At 49.2% G+C, this 20,183-nt stretch overlaps 1 protein-coding gene and 1 pseudogene across 1 annotated transcript in view; one reads left to right on the top strand and one right to left on the bottom strand.

The window, feature by feature from the left end:
- dachs (unconventional myosin-IXb-like dachs) overlaps nucleotides 1-20,183 on the top strand; it is a 487,807-nt gene that overhangs the window by 267,258 nt on the left and 200,366 nt on the right. The gene's annotated exons all lie outside the window — the stretch shown is intronic.
- Nucleotides 1-20,183, bottom strand: part of LOC144101556 (uncharacterized) — a 62,095-nt pseudogene that overhangs the window by 15,216 nt on the left and 26,696 nt on the right.

Raw genomic sequence — 20,183 nt, 5'->3', positions numbered from 1 at the left:
TTCGTGGACCACGTGACGCTTCTGGCCAAAGCCCCGGCAGTTCCACTGCAAGAGTGTAAGACTACGGTTTGGAACTGCCATCATGAGTGTCTTTAGGGGGGAAGCCGCAACGAGTGCGTGGGCGTCTGAGCTACAGCAGGCATAGGGTTGTCCGGTCCTTCCGGTGCTTTGTGTTGTGTTGCGTGGCTCATGCGAAGGAGCAGACAAGTTTCTAGGGGCGAACTGACGTTTATTGCCACATGCTCCTCGGTGCGTGCTGGTCGAGGTAAGCCCGCGCGCTGGTTGCAGCGCACGCCTCTTATTCGTTTTGCGCGCCTGCAGAATAAGGACTGCGACGATAAGCCGGACACCACACTTTGGGCTTCTTGCGTCTGTTCGGGGGGGGGGGGGGGGGGGCGCTTTGGGAGGCTGGTTTCGTAAGTGCTGAGCCGGGATTCAAGATCGTTATAGCGGTCAGAGAATCCTTAGGTTAGTACGTCGAATCGATTGTTAAAAATAGCATTATCTTGTGTTATGTGGATTATCGCGTCTTTCCTTGGGTTAGTACGTCGGATCGGTTGTTAATAATTGGTTTTTTTGGGGAACGGAAATGGCGTAGTATCGGTCTCATATATCGTTGGACACCGGAACCCCGCCGTCACGGAAGGGATAAAGGAGGGAGTGAAAGAAGAAAGGAAGAAAGAGGTGCCGTAGTGGAGGACTCCGGAATAATTTCGACCACCTGGGGATCTTTAACGTGCATGCACATCGCACAGCACACAGGCGCCTTAGCGTTTTGCCTCCATAAAAACGCAGCCGCCGTGGTCGGGTTCAAACCCTGGAACTCCGGATCAGTAGCCGAGCGCTCTAACCACTGAGCCACCGCGGGGAGTTCTTAAAAAAAGCATTATTTTGTGTTATGCTGATTACCGCGAAAGTTCCGGAGTGGGAAGCCCATTTTGACGTTTTGCAGTCAACTGCCAACAGGGCATCTCACAAGCCCTTTTTATGTCCATACGCTTACTAGAATAATCGGCCTCCTCCCGCTTGTGGTGTTTGGTTAGATCGAGTTTCTGGCACACTTTACAGATGCAGGGCTCGCTTGCACGAAACAAAAAGTTTTGAGGGCACTTAAATCTGCTTACGTGGACTTGTGGTGAATGAAAAGGAAAGTGCATGGGCCTGCCCACTGGCTCGAGCTGAGCCACAATCGCTGGCTCGTGCAGACAGTAGGAGAGGTGAAATAGAGATGAGAAGAAGGATTAAAAGACAAGACGCGCGTCGCAACAACTGCGTCATCCGAAATGACGACGACGGTTTAGCAACTGGTACACCCGGTGACACCTCATATACCACTACCACTCTTTTTCCCGTCAAACCGTTCCTGTATCCAGCAATTAACCGCCTGTGTCTTGGCCACTCCCCCTCGGTGGGTATGTTCCAGAATTGTTTGAGGCCAACCAACCAACCAGCCAACCGACACGAACCTCCTCACCCACCAGAAACCCCGGCTCGTGAGCGAGCAAGTCGCCAGGATGATCATCAAGATAACGACGCGGAAATCAGGGATGCGAGCAAAAGATACTTTGCGACTGGTGCAGGTTTTCGTCGTAAGCCGCGTCGTCTACGCAGGACCCTAACTCCACCTCAAGAAGCTTGACATCGAGAAGCTCGACGTCATAATCAAAACAGCCTACGAGAAGGCCCTGGGCCTCCCTCTTGCGACAACTACAGACCGGCTCTGACGACTGGGCGTGCACAGCACGACAGATGAGCTGATAGAGGCACACCTCACGAAGCAGGTGGTATGGCTCTCCACTCCTATGACTGGCCAACAAGTCCTCAGTGATTTAAACATCAATTGAGCCCGACATCTGGACACCAAAAAACGACATCCCAGCCTCATAAAGAGGACAATTCAAGCGAGCTCCTCTCCCCAGGGATATGCACCAGCCAAGACGACAAGCACGAGCCGAAGCTACGAAAAGGCACTACGGCGGGCGCGAGGGCGTGTTCTATGTCGATGTTGCGGGTCCCGAGCAGGGAATGATGGCCGTCGAGGTAGTGCACCAAGATAAAACAATTAACGGACTAGTACTGGCTAACCAAGACATACTGGCTGCAGAAGAAGTGCGCTGCTCAAACTGCAACACACACACCTCGGGATACATTCTTACCGATTCACAAACAGCGTATCGCAATTACATCAGGGGCACGATCGCACCGCTAGCAGCTAAAATCCTGCTAGATAGCTACACCCGTGGCTACCAATCCGCAAATAAACACTTAACATGGGCATCAGGTCACCAGTGCATCCCAGGGAACGAGAGCGCACATGCCTGAGCCCGAGCATTTCTTCCCCGGGCACCCAGTACGGATGTCGTGGAACCTCCTACCGCACTACTAACTTACACCGACATACTTCAGCGGTTAAGACTATCCCTCGGGTTTACCCTCAGCCGGCTAATACCCTTGTCATACGGGCAGCCTAACCGCGGTTAAGTTTGACGGCAGTTAAGGCTAACCGTAGTTACGCACATTCACATGATAAACCTAACCACAGTTATTCTGCTAACCATGGTTACCTCAAACTGAGGTTGGCCACCTCAGTCAAGCCTAATAACTGGCAAAATGGCCGCCCCCATGTCCGACGCCTGCAGCTCGGCTTCCAACGAAACAGCCTCCCAAAAGCGTGTTATCTGGACCGCAGCGACGACAGAGGCGTTAATACGCATCTGGGAAGACAATTTGATGGCTCTGCACTCAAACACACGCAACGCGCGCATATATCGCGTGATGGTCGAAACGCTGAACCAGGGCCTGCCGGCGGGCGAAGGCCCGTTCACCGCTAGGCAAGTTCGGCAAAAACTTGAAAATCTCAACAAGCACTACCGGTGAGTGGAAGTCTTCATTCCTAGTAATGAAACGATGAATTCTGGCGGAAGTTTGTGTGATGTTACAGCACTGGCGCGCAAGAGAGGCACGCCGCGCTGTTAGCACTGGTGCAGTTAGGCCTTGTCCGCAGTCGTGACACCGCGCCGGTGTGTTGTAAACGCCAGAAGATACGCAGCGTTTCTGGAATGTGTTGTCATGAGCTGACATCGTTCTTGTCCTTGCGCGATCATATGTCGGAGTTCGCTCCGCGTCTGATTCATTGCTATATCGACAGCCTTCATTTAGCTCGCTGAAGTTAAAAGCCGCGCGAGCGCCTCGCGTACAAGTTACTACACCAGTGTACCAGGCGAAAACTGTGTATTTCATGTATCGTAGCGTCCGTTTAAAAATTGTGGCATTTTCTTTCTTAAGTAGCAGCTGGGTGTCCCACTACTTTCGAGTGCAACTGGTAGCCTGTTTTTTATGTTTGTGCCTACCATAAAGGGAGCAACATGGTGCAGAATTTCATGGTGCATGGTGCAGAATTCATGGTGCAGAATTTCATGCATTCAAAAAAACTTTCTTTGCAGGAAACTGAGGCGTTGTGGCACTACAACAGGTGCTAAAGGGATTGAATGGCCCTTCTACTGGCAGCTTCATTCTTTCCTTGGATCACTGCCAATCAATAATAATAATTGGTTTTTTTTGGTGGAAAGGAAATGGCGCAGTATCTGTCTCATATATCGTTGGACACCTGAACCGTGCCGTAAGGGAAGGGATAAAGGAGGGAGTGAAAGAAGCGAGGAACAAATAGGTCCGTAGTGGAGGGCTCCGGAATAATTTCGACCACCTGGGGATTTTTAACGTGCACTGACATCGCACAGCACACGGGCGCCTTAGCGTTTTTCCTCCATAAAAACGCAGCCGCCGCGGTCGGGTTCGAGCCCGGGAACTCCGGATCAGTAGTCGAGCGCCCTAACACCTGAGCCACCGCGGCGGGGCGCCAATCAATGACAAAAGCCTTGTTGAAGAAAGTGTGGAGGTAATCAGCTGTTTTCACCACGACACTAGAGCTGTTCAGGGCGCAGTTTTTGCTGCAAGCTAGCTTTTTGTGCATACGCCTGCATGCTTATCAGATATCTTGTAATGTCCTTAGAGCACTACGCTGAAAGTTGTTGAAACACTACTGTGCCTTCAAACGCACCTTCTCTTTTTGTTCTTTTGTGATTTCTTGTGTGTAACGCATCACAGCCTGCAAGATGGCAAGGCAGGCTAAGCTGGTTATATTCACTTATACTTCTGCATGACTGCCATATATTTCATTTAAATATAGCCATATTTTGTACAAGGTGTTGTACACTACTTGCATGTCACGTTTCATGTGATAACCTTTATGTGAAGGGTTTTTGTTTCACATGTCGATGTTGCATTTTCCGTCCACTTCTGCTCAGTGACCTCTTTTAAAATTACATGCGTTTTTTTCTTGTCCTGCACAGCTGCCAGTAGTAGATTTCCCACCTGAGGAAAGTGAAGTTGCCACATATTCAAGCGACATGGACTTTCCGACTGCAAGCGATCCTGCACAAATGGAGAGCCAAGCAACCAATGCAGACGAAGCTTCTTCGTCAGTGGCGAACCATTCCAACAGCCCAACTTCTAGCAACAGCGTTAAGAGAAGGAGCAGGAAGCGCTCTTCCAATTCGGCACTGAGCGACCTGACGGCGCTGCATCAGCAAGCCGAAGAACGTGCGGCCAAGGCTGCCTGTGACAGCCTTGAATTAAGAAAGGAGCTCGTACAGCTACAGAAGGAATCCAATGCGAAGCAAAAAAGTTTGCTGGAAGTTACGCAGGCATATTTTGCATCCAAACAGAAAGACAAATGAATTGTTTGTGAGACCGCCTTTTGTGTTAAACGGTTTACCACAGCAGGTGGTTTCACAAACTGAATTTATTTGTCTTTATGTCTTGGTGGAAATTCTGCAGGAATATTTTCAATCCGAACAGAAAAACAAATGAATTCTGTTTTTGAAATCACCTTTTGTGGAAAATGACACGCTAGCAGCTACGGCCCTCAAAATGGCGATCTGAGAACCTCTATTTCATAGCGGGGTACTGAGATGTTATTTTGCCTACAATGTCAGTGTATTATTTGTCACCCTCTGTGTACAGGAAATGTAACAGTGGTAGCTGCAACACAAAGTGTAACACAATGAGGACAACATGAGCATTATGTAGTGTCTTCCCATCAACTAGCCCAACCACAAGTTACAGTTAGTTTAGTTGCAAATTGTTATAAACCATACGTCAAACATATCATGCGATGAATATATACATGCAATACCGCTTATTAAAACATAAAGGCACGAGACACTTCACTTTTCGAACCTAAATGAACTGTCGTTTAGCTAGCTGTACCAACAATGCGCTGTGAATGTCTCGTACTGGCAGCCAATGTAACCCTGATGCTTCCTGCATGCTGCAGCGCCTGCCGCCACCACCTGTCACACAAAAAAAAAAACATGCTAATCCTTGTTCCAAGTTTCTTTAAAAGATCATGAGGTGAATACATACATGCAATATCTCTTATTAAAACAGAAAGGCACGAGACACTTCCCTTTTTGAACCTAAATGAACTGCGGTTAAGCTAGCTGTACCAACAATGCGCTGTGAATGTCTCGTGCTGGGCTGTGAAAACGTACTGGCAGCCAAGGTAACCCTGATGCTTCCTGCATGCTGCAGTGCCTGCCATCACTGCCTGTCAAAGAAAGAGAAAAGCCATGCTAGAGCTGGAATAGACATGTTTACAACAAGGCACCACTAGAGTTTGCAGACCATCTCTCTCAAGAGGCGAGTAAATGACTGCAATATTTACCCGCTATTCTACGTCTACTAGAATTTGTTTTGTTCTATCATTCTGTACACTTAATCAATTGCAACTCCTCAATGATCTTTGTAAAACAGTACAGAAAGCACAAAAAGACAAGCTGCAAAATATTTCATATGGACAGGAAATGGTGCCATTGTTTACTTTTCTGTACCAACAGTACAAAACACGGCTATCACATTTATTAAATATGAGATCAAAAGACAAGTATGATGATATGATTCAACCAAAGTTCATCTTGAGGCAAGGTAACTTGTCAGGGCATTTCGAACCGCAACACTTGATGGCTCAGCCCGGTTGCTTGTGCAGGACGGCTGAAGCCGCCCCTGGTAAATTGTAAATCACATGTTAAAATAATCATTTTTTTCTCAAAATGAACACGAGATAAAAGCGCACAAGTATTCTCTCCGATAAGAGTACCCCCTGCAGCAGCTAACACTTTTTCAAAAAGCCTGAATTGGCAGCTATTAGGCTAGGCTGTGAAAATGTATTGGCATCCGTGAAGTAGCCATGCCTCTTCCTGCGTGGTACACTGCCTGCCTGTTGCACAAAATAAAGTCGTGCCAATCCTTAAAGAGACCTACACATAAAGAGGCGACAAAGTGAATGGAATGCAAGTTTCTGTTTTCCAGGTCTGCTTCTCAACTTATGGTTCTCGGGTCATTATACACTCAATAGCGCATGACTCACAGGGAAACTTTGGCAGTGTAAGCACTCAGAGACAAGGAGCAAAATACTTCGCAGCAGGGGGAGAAGCGGTAGAAGTGATTATACTATGCATAGTAAATATAAAAAGCACTTCCAGTACATTTCACTCAAAGAAAATAGCTGCAGTGAAAGGATTTAGACAATGTTCAGCTTGAGACAAAGTAATTCATTAGGGCATTCCGTACTGCAACACCTGATGGCTCTGCCCGGCTGCTGGTACAAGTTGGCTGAGGTTGGCCAGTGTCTCAAGCTCGTGCTTCGTCAAACAAACTTGCATCACAGCGGTCGGACATTTCCTCACAGATGTTGTGTATCACACAACATGTGCGGATTACACGGTTGACATTGACTATGTCGCACTCAAGTTATTTAAGTAGGATACGGAAACGAGCCTTTAACCTGCCAAATGCATTTTCAACAATGCGTCTAGCGCTGCACAAGTGGTAATTGAACACTCAAGTAGGTGAACCTGGTGGGCCTGGATTTTAAAACGGCTTCATGATGTGACACTGTAATGGGAACGCTTGATTGGCAAGCAAAATCGGTTCCACTGTCACTCCTGCCACAACTTTTCCTTCAGCTTGGAAAAGAGGACCGGCCAGTATATCGGGAAGGCTTGAGCCTTCAAATACACCGGCGTCGTGGTTTCTTCCTGGAGAGCCAACATTTGTATACAGAAATCTGTAGTTGCGGTCGGCGATAGCCAAAAGGATGGTACTGTACCATCCTTTATAGTTAATATAATTCGCGGCGTGCTCTTCTGGCGGGCACACCTCAATATGACAGCCGTCGAGGGCGCCCACACCTTGCGGAAAACCGGTGACAGCAGTAAACTGGCGTAGGTTTTCTGCCAACTCACTTTGCTTGGGAAAGCGCTACAATTTTACGCCCAGCTGACGTACAACAACGGCGCAAAACTCGCGAAATATAGTGTTGACAGTCGACCGACCTACGCCAGAAGCGTTGGCAATTGTTCGTTCTTCCGCAGAGGACGCGAGACGATACAGGCTTATAGCCACACGCTTGTCCAGGGGGATCGCTCATCGCATGGTCGTATCTTGCCGCGTCATACACTCACACAAACTCAGGAGGTACCGGAAAGTACTGCGGGTCACTCTGAAATGCGCCCTAAACTCACTGTCTGGCAAGTGTGGCACCGTAGTCTCGTACCAAGACTGCCCTCGCGGATAAGCCAACGACCGCCGTTCGGAGGAACAGAGCCGCGCCACAATCGCCATGATGCGGCGACACATTCTTTCAGCGTGTTCACGCTCCTCTGCTGCTGCGTCGATTTCTTCCAATAAGCGCAACTGCTAGATGCGACACTGACGAAGCGCCGCTTGCTGCATGGTGAACATAGCCATGAAATCATCCTCATCATGCCCACGCTGTGCCATCGATTTTCACGCAGCTGCCCGCTGAGAGGTGCGGTCTCACCAACATGGTAATCACCAGCGCGCTCTGTACTTTTCGCCGAGGCGCACTTCGCTCACTGTGCCATTGACGCAGAACCACAAGGGTAATATCGCAAGTGCAGCACGTTGACTCGAACCACCCGTTCGGCCTACACAATCAACTAACTCCGGCTCTAGGATCTCGGGCTATTTGCGGCTAAAAATATGACTACGAAGCCAACAACTACCACTGTTTAAAGACTGCTTTTATGTTTCTCGCCAAAGTCGGAAAATAACACTTTGATATATTTCAGACATAAGAAAACTATTTATAGACACATTTATGTTACATCTCCAGCCGAATGCTCTTATTTTTTTATGTTTACAAGTCTGTAAACTTGAGGAAAAGTGCGAATACGTCAAGACCACGTGATCGTCTTTGCTGCTGTATTTGAGAGCGTGTAGCAGCGCCGCAGTTCAGTTTACGGTAACGGTGGTTAAGTGTGGTAACCGCAGTTAGGTATAACTGCGGTTAAGGCTGCTCGTATGACAAGGGTATAAGACACTAGACAAAGGGCAGCAACTACACCTCCGAAAGATATACAGACCACAACCCACGTAGACTACACGCAATAGATCCGGAGTCATTTTACTCACAATGCAAATTCTGCAGGGAGAAGGCAGACTTATACCATTCGGTATAGGCCTGCCAACGAAATCACGCGGTCACTATTAATAACCAGCCAACGCAAGAGGGGCGGGAGGCATCTCTGACCAGCTTGGACGAAACGAGTCAAAAAGGAAATTGGCAGTGGCTTAACTCCGCTATGCCATGATATACGTAGCGGGAGGTACGTATCCCTGGCTGAGCTTGTTGTTCTGGCAATGCGAAACGCAAAGTGTCATACATTGAATTACTCACTGGTGCCAAGTCCTTTTGCTGCCACAGTCTGTCCCACACACTACAAATGTGTCCAAACGGATTTTCCACATAGTCTGCTTGAAATGTCCGGGTCGCAGGTGCACTTTCGGAAACTCGAATGGTGTGATCAGTCACACGACGGGCCTTCACATCCTCTTCGGTTGGTTCCCGTTCACTGACGCCTTCCATAGGCTCCATCTCGGCGGCTATGCGGCGTCTATTACGCTCAGCAGTCTGGCGTCTCCGTTTGGCAATGCGTTCCTCTCTCTGTTCGGGCGTCTCCGCTACTCTTTTCGCCTTCTAACGCTCATTCTCTGTTTTTTGAGTCGTCAACTGCCAGGCGACAACCTCAAGATCGGAAGAGTTATTGTTCTCTTGTCCATACCGCCGTTTAGCAGCGTCTGGACTCTCCTTCTGCGCTTCCATATCAAGCGTTGCGATACAGTCTCCGATTACATCTCCGCCAATACGCAATGCTGCGCATGTGACGACGTGCGGTTCGAGTGATAGAGCGGCGTGCGGCATGACGGTGGTGATTAACGCGGCGCAGCTGTGGGGTCTCTGATTACGATAGTATCGGCGCATGCGGACAACTGCTTATCCGCGTGACGTCACATTCACCTTCGACGGTGGAGCGGGCGCGCGGCCGCAGCGACGGCGGCGACGAAGCGTACGGCGCACCCACTCCTCCTCCCCGGTTGCCATGGTAACGGCGCATGCGTACAACTGGCCTCTCCCAAGTACCGCGAAATGCTCTACTGGTAGCCTAGTGTAGCTCCCGCTACAAAAGAACTGATGGAAAGAGCTTGGACAGCAGCCTTACACCAAATGGGTTCCTAGCTGAGAGCTCCAACCACCGCTACAACCTCCTAAACAAGTTCATAAAATATTTTTACGACCCCCACAAGGAGCCCTCACCACATTGGTGAGAGTTCCTAGATCCCAGCACCGTTAGGCCAGGAAGCCACCCATAACCCCACCCCTCTACGTGGAGGAATGCGAAAGCGTGTGTTTTGAGGAAAAAAAACGTTTTTGACGAAAGGAAAAGGCGTAGTAGCTCTCAGATCTCGACATCTTTTACATTTTGCTTCCACATTTTGCGGACTGCTTTTGCGGACAGCTTTTCGCCGACATAGCCTAGTAATGATTTCGCATTAAAAAAAACAACCAACGCCATAATTCGAAGCCTTAGCCCGGTTCACACCCACGACCTGACCGAATACCGGAATGAAGAGGACTGAAACAAGGGTCACGTACCACAGGGGCGGAAACATGCAGAAATCGTGACCATTTCCAAGCCCGGCAAGAAGCCCGCGATCGACGCCGCTCTGCGTTTCATATCGCTTATATGCACAGATGATGGAACCAGCGAAACTCACACAGGACGGGCAAAGAGGCACACCCACGCAACACATCGCTGACTTCGTGCCACGGTAAGCTCTGCGAAAGGATCATCCAAGCCTGCCTCCGAAACTACATAGAGTATAACGACCTGTTCCCGCACACCATGCTGGGCTTCAGGCCTGGACTCCCTGCGCAAGGCGCTTTTCTAATCTTAAGGAAAGAAGTCCTAAAGAGCATTCCAGAAGAGGGAGAACTTTTCCTGCTCGCACTCGGCCTAACGGGGGCCTTCGACAACATCTCTCACAAGGCCGCCCTCAAGGGACTGAATCACATCAACTGCGGGGAACGCAGCTTTGATAATGTCAAATCGTTCCTGACGGGCCGGACGGCGACTATTGGAATAGACCTGACTCGATCGGACAAGATCGCGGTGCAGAACAAAGAACGCCGCAAAGGGCGATAGTCTCCCCGATCCTCTTTATCATTGCTATGCTGGCGTTGATCAAAGAGCTGCGGAAGATCCTGGACCTGGTTTAAGCCCTTTACGCCGACGACAACACGCTCTGGACCACTGCAGGCACCCTCGAGAAAAAAAGAGGCGATCCTTCAGGATGCCGCGATGGCCGAAGAGAGATCTGCGGCAGCAAGCGAGATGCGTTGCGCTCCCGAGAAGTCATATAGGTGATCGGGGTGCACGGAGGAGAAATCTACAAGTCCTCCGACTCAATACACCTCTATCTAGAAGCCAGAAGGTCCCAGAAAGCAACAACACCAGGATTCTGGGTTTCTGAGTTCACAGCAACCTGAAGCCTCCCACACCACCCAAACCCTAAGGTCCTCCACGAACAGGTCTCGCGGTTGATCAAGAGAAGAAAGAGAAGCCGCAAGGGCATGCGAGAAGAGGACACGCACCGCCTCGTCCAGGCCCTGGTGATCGGCAGAGCGACGTACGGCATGCCGTATCGCCACCACTTACTAAACACACGAGACCAAGAACAATTCGCCATCAGAGACGTATGCAAAACGGTGCACGGTCTCACCGTGTCTACGTCGAACGAGAACTTACCGGCTCTCGGGACCCACAACACCTTCGCTGATTTGTCGGACGCGGTTCTCCAAGACTTCACAAAAGGCTAGACTGCAAAACACGACAGCGGGAAGCGCAATCCTCCACCGGACCGGAACAGTAACAGAGCTCCACGCTCTTGATAGGTAACGATCACTCCTGACCGAGGAGGAGGAGGAACAAACTTTTATTAGTCACATGACTAAGATTTAGGGGTCAGAAGCAGGATCAAGGCGAGCCCCATACCGAACCACATGAAGCACGAATTCCACGAAGGTCGGCGCAAAGCTCGCGTTGACCGACACCGAAGACAATTCAGGGACAACCCGCACGTAACGTACGTGGACGTAGCAGCGTGCCCCGAAGAGGGCCTCTTTGCGGTAGCCGCCGTGAAAGGACACAACTCCTTGACCCTTGCGGCCTCTGTCAGGGCATGCAGAGAGCCCAGTTGCGGCTGAAACCGCAGCCGCAGCACTAATCATCAAGCGCCACGACAGAGTGAGCAGCGAGTTCACGTCTTCCCCGACTCGCAACAGGCCTGCAGGAACTTTACCAACGGGCGAACACAGCGGCTTGCGGCGCAGATCCTGGGCTCGAAGATAGGATAATACCATTAAATCACGTGCACGCCGGGCCACGCAGGACCAGAGGGAAACGGCAGAGCGAACGCCTTACCTCGAGCGTTAACCAACCGAGAGGGGTAAAACTAATCGTCCGATCAATCCACACCCTTTACCTTCGTGACCCTGCCAATCAACTACAGCAAATGCCTCAACATCCAGTGGCTTAACCGCAGGATTTATCCTTCCCCTCTCAAAAATCTCTGCACTGAAGACGCCATAGCTCTTGTTTAAACACATTCCCAAACCTACACAGATACAGCAAGATGTATTCACTAACATATCGTGGCGTCTGCCCCTGGTGCGCTGACACTTGTCCCACACTCTTCCACATCTCGTGGGGGTGCGGGTGCAAACCCCAACACTTAAAGACGCCTGGCACTTCATTTGAATGCTGGGAGGTACAGCTCTCCTGCGGTACCCTGACAGGACAAGAAGCGCTCTTAAGGAACGAAACAGTACAGCTAAAACGAAGGACAAGAAAAAGAGATACACGGACAAGCGCTGGTGCTTCGTTCTAGTTGCGCTGTTTCGTTCCTTAAGATGCAATACCAACTCGCCCACTATGCTATGTTGCTAAGAAGCGCTCGTCCAGCAAGTTCATCGAGCAGTCATGAGCAGTGGAGTCTTGGAATAGCCACCCACTCGAGCACTACACCACTCGGTCGAGATCAACAGTGTCATTGATTTCAATAAATTTTTCACCTCTACTCTCTCTTAGGGCAGCTTCGGTTTACATTTCAGGAACATTTAAAATTCTTATGTGACTACGAAGACTTGAGAAAATTGTACAACTTGACAATGCAGTTATACCATATGCTGCTGATCCCAGGTCAATGTAGCAGTATGACAAGCTTGAAACTTGCTATACCAACCAGGGAATCCGCTAAAACAAATTACGCTACAATGATTCTGTCCCTCTTTGAACTGCTCGTCGATTCGGTGTTGCCTTGCAATCTGCCTACCATCCCGGTTCAGGTCACTTGACACCGATACTGCCAAAATCTGGCGCTGATTGCAATTTCGACCTGCGGACACGGCGAATCTTCCAGATATTTGAGTTCGAGAAAACCCCAGGGCTTTCGTTTTCCGCTGTAAGGATCTGCTCCGCCAAACATTGTATCTGATTTCATCGCATTAAGCGTCGCTAACTCTGAAATACCCCCCACCCCCAAACTAACGCACTTATCAGGTGCAGAACTATTTGCAAAAAACGCTGGTCCATTGGTCGCGGGACGTGTGGTGAAGACAAATCAACAGCCGCTCGTCATCCGTCAACGTCCTCCACCGAGAACTAAGGAGGAAAAAGGAAGGACTGAAACGCGCATTCTGGATGTTGAAGGTGACTTCCGCCATCGCCACCCCCTTTTGCAATACCTCCGCATTTCGTGCTTTGGTCACCCGCTCACTTCGATAGCTGGCTTCCTGATCGCTGGCTTCTGCTTGTGGCGGCGCCACTCTCCTCCCGCTTAAGAGGCCCTCGGTGGCTGCGCGTATCTCGCACCTGCGAAAATTGCGCGCAGTACACGGCTAGGTGAGCGTCTGCTCGCAATCTGGGAGGACGTTGCGGTTGCATGCGGCACGGGAGTAACCACTTGGCTTTTTCGCCGGCCCTTCCACATCCTTGGGCCAACGGTGTCTGTAAGTTGGGCTTAGTCATGCACCTCAAGTACTTGTAAGCCCTCCGGTTAGTTTCTAAAGTGCCGTTCATAATTATTTGTTTTGGCGTTTATAGTCGTGCACTCGCGTTGTTTTGAATGGTACAGTGGAATAGTAAGCAACTATTACTGCTGTGGCTGTGAATGAACTCAAGTTGATGTTGTATTTTTTCTACGCGCTGTTTGTAAATTTTATAAACATGGCCTAAGATCAGGCATTCAAAAGCTCTTTCCGGCGAGCAAGCTTTCCAGCCAAATGCAGTTATATTTCCCTATTGCTGCGAAATAAAAAAAAAACGCTATTCGTTATTGTGCCCCGACATGCTAGTACACTGTAAATAGAAAGTACTAAAAAGGCAGTAAGTTGTCTAGCGCGCTCCCTTTTTACTTTCATATAGGTGTATTTATGTTTAGAGTGTACCGGGAAAGGAACCTCTTGAAAATGGCCTCCAGTAGCGAAGGCGACAGCAGTCGTCGGCGTTGCAGCAAAGTGCGCGTTAGTTAGTGTCGGTAGCACAAATTTACGCAACGTGTGTTTTTGGGAAGAAGTTCATTTTGGCATTGGGGGGGGGGGGGGGGGGGGGCTTTCGTTCCAACGGCCTGGTACTGTTACCAGTGGGTAGAGAATACAAGTGCCATCATACCTTCCAGCATTTCTGGCGATCGGGTTACGCAACTGTGTTAAAATACTTTTTTTTTGCATTGTACTTTACCCTAAACCTTTGCTGTCGGTGCTAACTTATACTACGCTGGCATCTCGTCATATGGGGTTTCAACGCTGCATGTTCCTGCGATCAGAGCAGGAAGATTCTACTTGCAATAACCATCGATGCAAGCGGTATTATTGACCGCCTTGTCCAGCGCTGCACGCAAGTGTCGCCCTCCGTGGCCGGCAGCAGCCGCTTGCTGGCGAGCGCGGGCATTACGACAGAGGACATGGCTGCAGTCGGCAGCGTTTACGCGCGCCGACGCTGCAATTACGTCATCTGTCACACGCCACGGCGCGGTGGCTTCCCCCCATTTCTCCGGTGCCGCCCGGGTTCGTCGGCGGCGGGCGCGGCGATTGTCGGTCTTAGGATAGGAATGACCTCTGCTGCCGGTTGCAAGCGGCCAACCACCTCGGAGTGCTCTTGAGCGTGCGTACGTGGCCCGCGCGGCGGGTCTGGGGGGCGGCCTACGGGACCACCCTCCGGCTAGGCCGACAGCCGGCCATTGCTACAGTGTATACGCACACACGTACAGATGGCCCAGGGTTGGTACGTACTCACCGAAGAACGCCAATGGAAAAGGACGCCAATTGAAGAGGAGCGCGAAATTTCTCGCATGATTTGTTCTGGTCCGCGGGGCAGCCTTCCGCTGCCGCGCTCGGGCTGTTTGCGCGCGGCCGCTTCGGAATGTGCGGCGTTCGTGTGAGCGCGCTGCCTGGCAGCGCCGGTGCCACGTTCATCCCACCGTCATTTTCACAGGAAGCGAAGCTTCTCTCCAGAGGTTATATGCGAATGCGTATAACAGGGCTTGACAAGACGGGACAAAGAAGCACAAGCGCTGACTATCATCAGTTTATTTCTTGCCGTTGCCACGTATAAATACACACATAAACCGCTAGTGTCTAACCGAGAGTAGCAATCATGTTTGTGATACACACTGACAGAACTCAGCCCTTCGCTGGCTTCCATCGACCCAGAAACGCGAGCTCTGTTCCTGATAGTGTCAGTGGATGCCACGCTCACACGCCTGTTCCCTGCACGAACAATATGCGCAGTCCCGATAATCTCCCTAACCTGCTTGCCTTTGGCGTTGTTAATAATTTGACTGCATTCAAACAATGGCATGGACGGCTTCGGACGAATCCGTTGCCTAGACTGGGTCCAGCATCGACGACAGTGCAGGCTAAGGTGGCCCTGTTCGCTCTCATTAACATCTTAGTCATGTTCATTTAACTTCTGTTTACGCATCTGCCTGCCTGTCTAACATACTCATGGCCACAAGACAACGGTGCGCGGTAAACCACACCCTCATATCAAGTGGAAAATCGTTTCTCACGTTCAATTTTGCATGCATTGTATCTTGTTTTCTATTGGCTAGCCCACGGATTTATCTTTTTGCAAAGTATATACTATTTGATTGGCGCCGAAAACACTTCAGCGTCTGCTCGTTTTCCAATTTTCTTTAGGTGTGGGCAGGTCTGTTGAATATAAGGGATGTCAGCTACTGTCCTGCGATCCTGCTGCCCCCTTGTATCTTCCTCCTTGCCCAGTCGCCGTGTATTTTTCATTTTTTCAGCCACAGAAACCACTAACGGCGCAAGGTAACCAGTTTCCCACGGTATAGTTATATACCATAGCGGATATTAAGCAAATCTCTGGGCCACACGATTATAAAAACTTAAAAGGACTATGCAACGAATAAAAAGTCACTTGTAAATCTTTTCAATGCTTAGAAATGATGCTAAGAAGCATACACACCAAGTATGAGCCTTCAGAACTGAGCCGGCAATTTATTATAAACTTTTAAAAACCGTGTTTTTTAAAATTCGCGGGCCGATTGGTGTGCTCGTAGTGACCGATTTTGGAGCTAAAATCGTGACGTCACACTACCCATGACGTCGCCAGGCCACCACACGCTCTCATTCGCTGGAGCCACGGCAGCCACGACGTCACGGGCTCACTTCCGGTAGCCGTGAAAATCGTCTGCTCCTGCCGCCGCCCGACCCTCTCGGGCAAGCGCGGGCCAGGGCATTGCCTTCGCGCATATGGTTTCAATTTTCCTCTGCCGCCTCCGTCTGTCGGGAGCTCCGGAGCCACTCGCACGGCTCTTCATGCGCACGCATAGGGCTCGATGCCCATCGCGGGCGTAAGAGCGAGCAGTCGCGCCTCGAGGTCCGGGTTTATTACTGCTAACTACAACAGAGTACAAGCAAAGAAACCCGACGCGCGCCGCAATCCAAGAAGACGAAGAGAGACCGGAGAGATGCCGCCACGCCGCCGACGCTGCTGCTGGGGGGGAGCTAGGAGCGACAACCGGAAGTTGCAAAGCGAACGTCATCCGATGACGTATTCAAAGGCGGGGCGCAGTTCCAGACCTGTTTTCTTTATTTTTTTCTGGTGCTCCTGGTGTACGAGTTGAGGGGGGAGAGGAGGAGCGTAATTTATTAATCGTCTATATCTTCGCTGTTATTGATGCTAGCTCATTAAATTCTTGCACTGGGGTGACGAGTGATCGAATGCCTATCTCTGGTCTGCTTTACGTAATCACAATTAATGTATTGCATAGTCCCTTTAATGCAGAATCACGTACTTCCCCGTACACTTTCGGAAAACTTTACAATCACGCTGTATCAACTACGGTCAGTGGTGGCGCAGTGCTTTCCCATTTATGTTCACCACGAATCCGCTTGTTCATGGAATTTCCAAACACAGGTCTGGGCTGCGGCCTGATATCGGTGACAAGCGCTGACAACGCGCTCTCACGAGAACATTTGGCCAGCCTGGTGTAGTACTTGGGTGCAACCTCCTATAACCCCCAGTGCTCTTTATACCCTTTTATTTGTTATCTAAGAAAAATATTTAAAAATATAAATGGAAGCAACACTTTGCCGGGCATAAAGCCGATTCAAGATAAATGAGAAGGAGCTTAAGGCTAAAAATAAAACACAATTGAAAGGCAAAAGCAGGAAAGAAAAAAATAACAAGAGAAACAAAAATTCACAGCACAGTCAAAGTAACAGACACAGAGTTAAAGCACAGTGTGTGGGCCACGACGAGAGGCCCGCATGCCCCAACAGAGGAGCACAGAGCCCTCTGTGCAGAGCGTGTGCAAGATAAATTAGGGTAAAAAAAAAGAAATCAGCGTGTATAATTAGGATTTCTGCTGGTGATCAGGCGAACCATTTAAAGCAAATGAGCACAAGCATCAGGGTCTCTCAGAAGCGAGTGGTACGTAAATGGTCTAATGTTTGATGAGCAAAGGGAATTTAATCGGGAAACGAAAGGCGCAGAAAAGGAGCAATCCCGGAAGTATATAGTGACGGATGTCTTTGCACAACATTTCACGTCAACAAGCGGGAGATGGAAACAGGCCAATTATTTTCTATAGAAAAGGAATCTACAGTGCCCAGCGAGCAAAGTAATAAGCGGATTCCTGGGTAGACGATTTGGAGAAATTGCAGACGTAGTATTATAGGCACCGTTAAGAGCGAGAAGTGGAATTCGTTGTGGCGATAAAAAGCGAACTCTTGGTCGTGAAAGGCAGAAATGAGAGCCATGAAGCCGGGCCTGCATAGGTGTTTGTGGGAAGAATTACCTGACGATAAATTTGGCGCAAATAAGAAGGAGAAACAAGAAAATGCAAATGGGACCAATTAAGGAGCTTGGTGGTAGATGCAAGGATTTTCGCTTGCAATGGTTAACATGCGCTATATAGCTTAGGTGAGCGTAAAAATAACACCTAATAATTTAATACTCGGTTCACACTTGAGACCAAGTGTCTACACGTTTGTCTACACGTTTGTGTAACGCCATGACTCCATTCAAAATAAAACTTAAGAACACTTTTATTGGTTTAATTGTATACGATACATGGTACACCAGTTTTGTATTAAACTTAAAATATTTGAACCGCTTTTTGTTAAATGGCGACTAGTCTTACCAAGGGCAAGTATAATGGTGTCATCTGCGTATGCCTGAATGCGGACGGGTGAGTGGACAGGAAGACTTAATACTTCATACTTTATAGTTCGCACTAAAAAAGCGAACTTCGGGTGGGGGGTGGGGGGGGGGGTGTATTTAGACGAAGCAGTGCTGCGCTCTAGATCGAGATTTTTAATATGCTGATTATTCGTCTGAAAACGTCTAGTGTTCTCAAAGTCTCACACGAAGTGAATAAATACAGTCCAGCTTGGTTATATCAAGCCTGGATCGATATATTGAATTATAGGTTTTATCCAATAGTCAGAACATCCCCTTGAATATGTCTTGCAGAAGAGTAGCACTCTGCTCGCTTTTATCGGATTCGTGTTCATCGGAACATTCCATATATCGAACGGGGCACCGTGACCCAACAGGTGGCGCTTCTCATAACGATGCTTTTGGATCACTTTTCGCGCGCAGAGAAGTATCGACTGACCGGCCTTGGGCACCTGCTGGCGGCGCTGTGAAACCTCAGTAAAATGGACAGTTGAGCTAGTTGGTGCATCATTGAAGGCGGTACATCGCAATAGGGACGGAAGACGAAGTGAAGACTACACAGACGAGCATGTACTAACAGCTGAAAGTTGATTGAAAAAAGACATGGGTGATATACACTCAATCTACAACCAGGAGCGCATGCGCTTCCCCAACATGATACAGAATGCGTTACTGATCCGAATCCAGGTACATAATTTATTTGGGACGCTAAATGTGCCGCACGGCATAAAACGTGATGTCAGGAACGAACGTTATAAAACGTTACAAAAAAACGTGATGTCCAGTTATGTACAAAAAGTCACATAATCTTCAGGCGAAAATGTTTTTCGTTAGCCACAACTGGAAATTGAGTCATAGTGTGAAGAAAGGCCTGCCCCTTGAAGAACACGAGCGCCCACCAGCGAAGTTCCTGGGCATGTCCACAGTAGGTGGTGGACAGTGGTGTCGGAAGCGGGTGTGTGGCAGTGAGGGCATTTTTCCGGCGCAGGAATCTTCTCACTTTGCCACTGCTTGCGAACTGCAGGCGTAAGGGCCACTCTGACCCGCAGCCGCCTCAGAGAGACCTCCTCCATCCGTGATAGGTTGGGGGGAAAGGGGATAGGCACACGGGGAAATAAGAGCAGCCGTGGACGAGAGCAGAAGGAGTGCTCATGCACGTGTCGCTTTTCTTGTGATAATGATATGCCTCGCAAATTTCTCTTGCTAACCGATCTTTATGGCTATGCGGGGCGTTCGTTTGATTAAACAGAGGAGTGCAAGCATCTTTCCTCGAGCAAGTGGAAATATTAAGACAACAATCTCTCTAATGTAAGGCCAGGTTAGAAAAAGGAGCACCTTTTAAAGATGTGGTCGGCTGGCGTAGTCACGTGTTCAAACATTTCCCGGTTTGCCCTATGTAGTCCATGCCACATGTGAAAGGAATGTCATAAACCACATCCTCAGCACATGGTGCAAACTGCAACGCATGATTCACTTGGCACAATTTATTATCATTTCTTCTTATTCATTGTTTCTGTTCTCGGGCTGTTCTGTCAACAATAGCGCATTTTTTATCATTTATTAGGAGGAGAAAACAAGACTTCTACCCCATACCTAGTGCCTACGGGATTTAGCCGGTAGGGAAATTGATGAACGCAGGGTATTTTCTCTTTACTATAGGAGGACCCGGTGGCTCTGACTTGCCATGTGATTTAAGCTTTTCGAGGATTTTGTTGCAAGGAAGTATTATAACATCATCCGGTAAACCCGCTGAAACCTCGAGGGGATTCGAACGTGAGGTGCGCTAGAGGGCAGCCTTCGGTCTCTTTTACCCATTTTACACGCCACATCGCTGTCACGGGCACGAACTAAGGCACTTAGCGGTGGCCCGCCTGGCATGCATGGTTCGCTGCCAAAGACGTTGCGGAAACCAGCTGTACCTTAATTTTAATTAGATTATTCAGTTTATAGTGCGCTCGTAACATGATTAGACTTCTTATGCTAGGCAGTGGATAGTTCCAAAGCACCGTCCACTGCGGCTTCGGTGCAAATTCAGCAGGTTCGGTCTAT

The sequence above is a fragment of the Amblyomma americanum genome, chromosome 8 (genome assembly GCF_052857255.1).
Source record: "Amblyomma americanum isolate KBUSLIRL-KWMA chromosome 8, ASM5285725v1, whole genome shotgun sequence".
In the NCBI taxonomy this organism is placed as follows: Eukaryota; Metazoa; Arthropoda; class Arachnida; order Ixodida; family Ixodidae; genus Amblyomma; species Amblyomma americanum.
The sequence above is the reverse complement of the archived record's forward strand: the minus strand, read 5'-3'. Positions and strand labels throughout refer to the sequence as shown.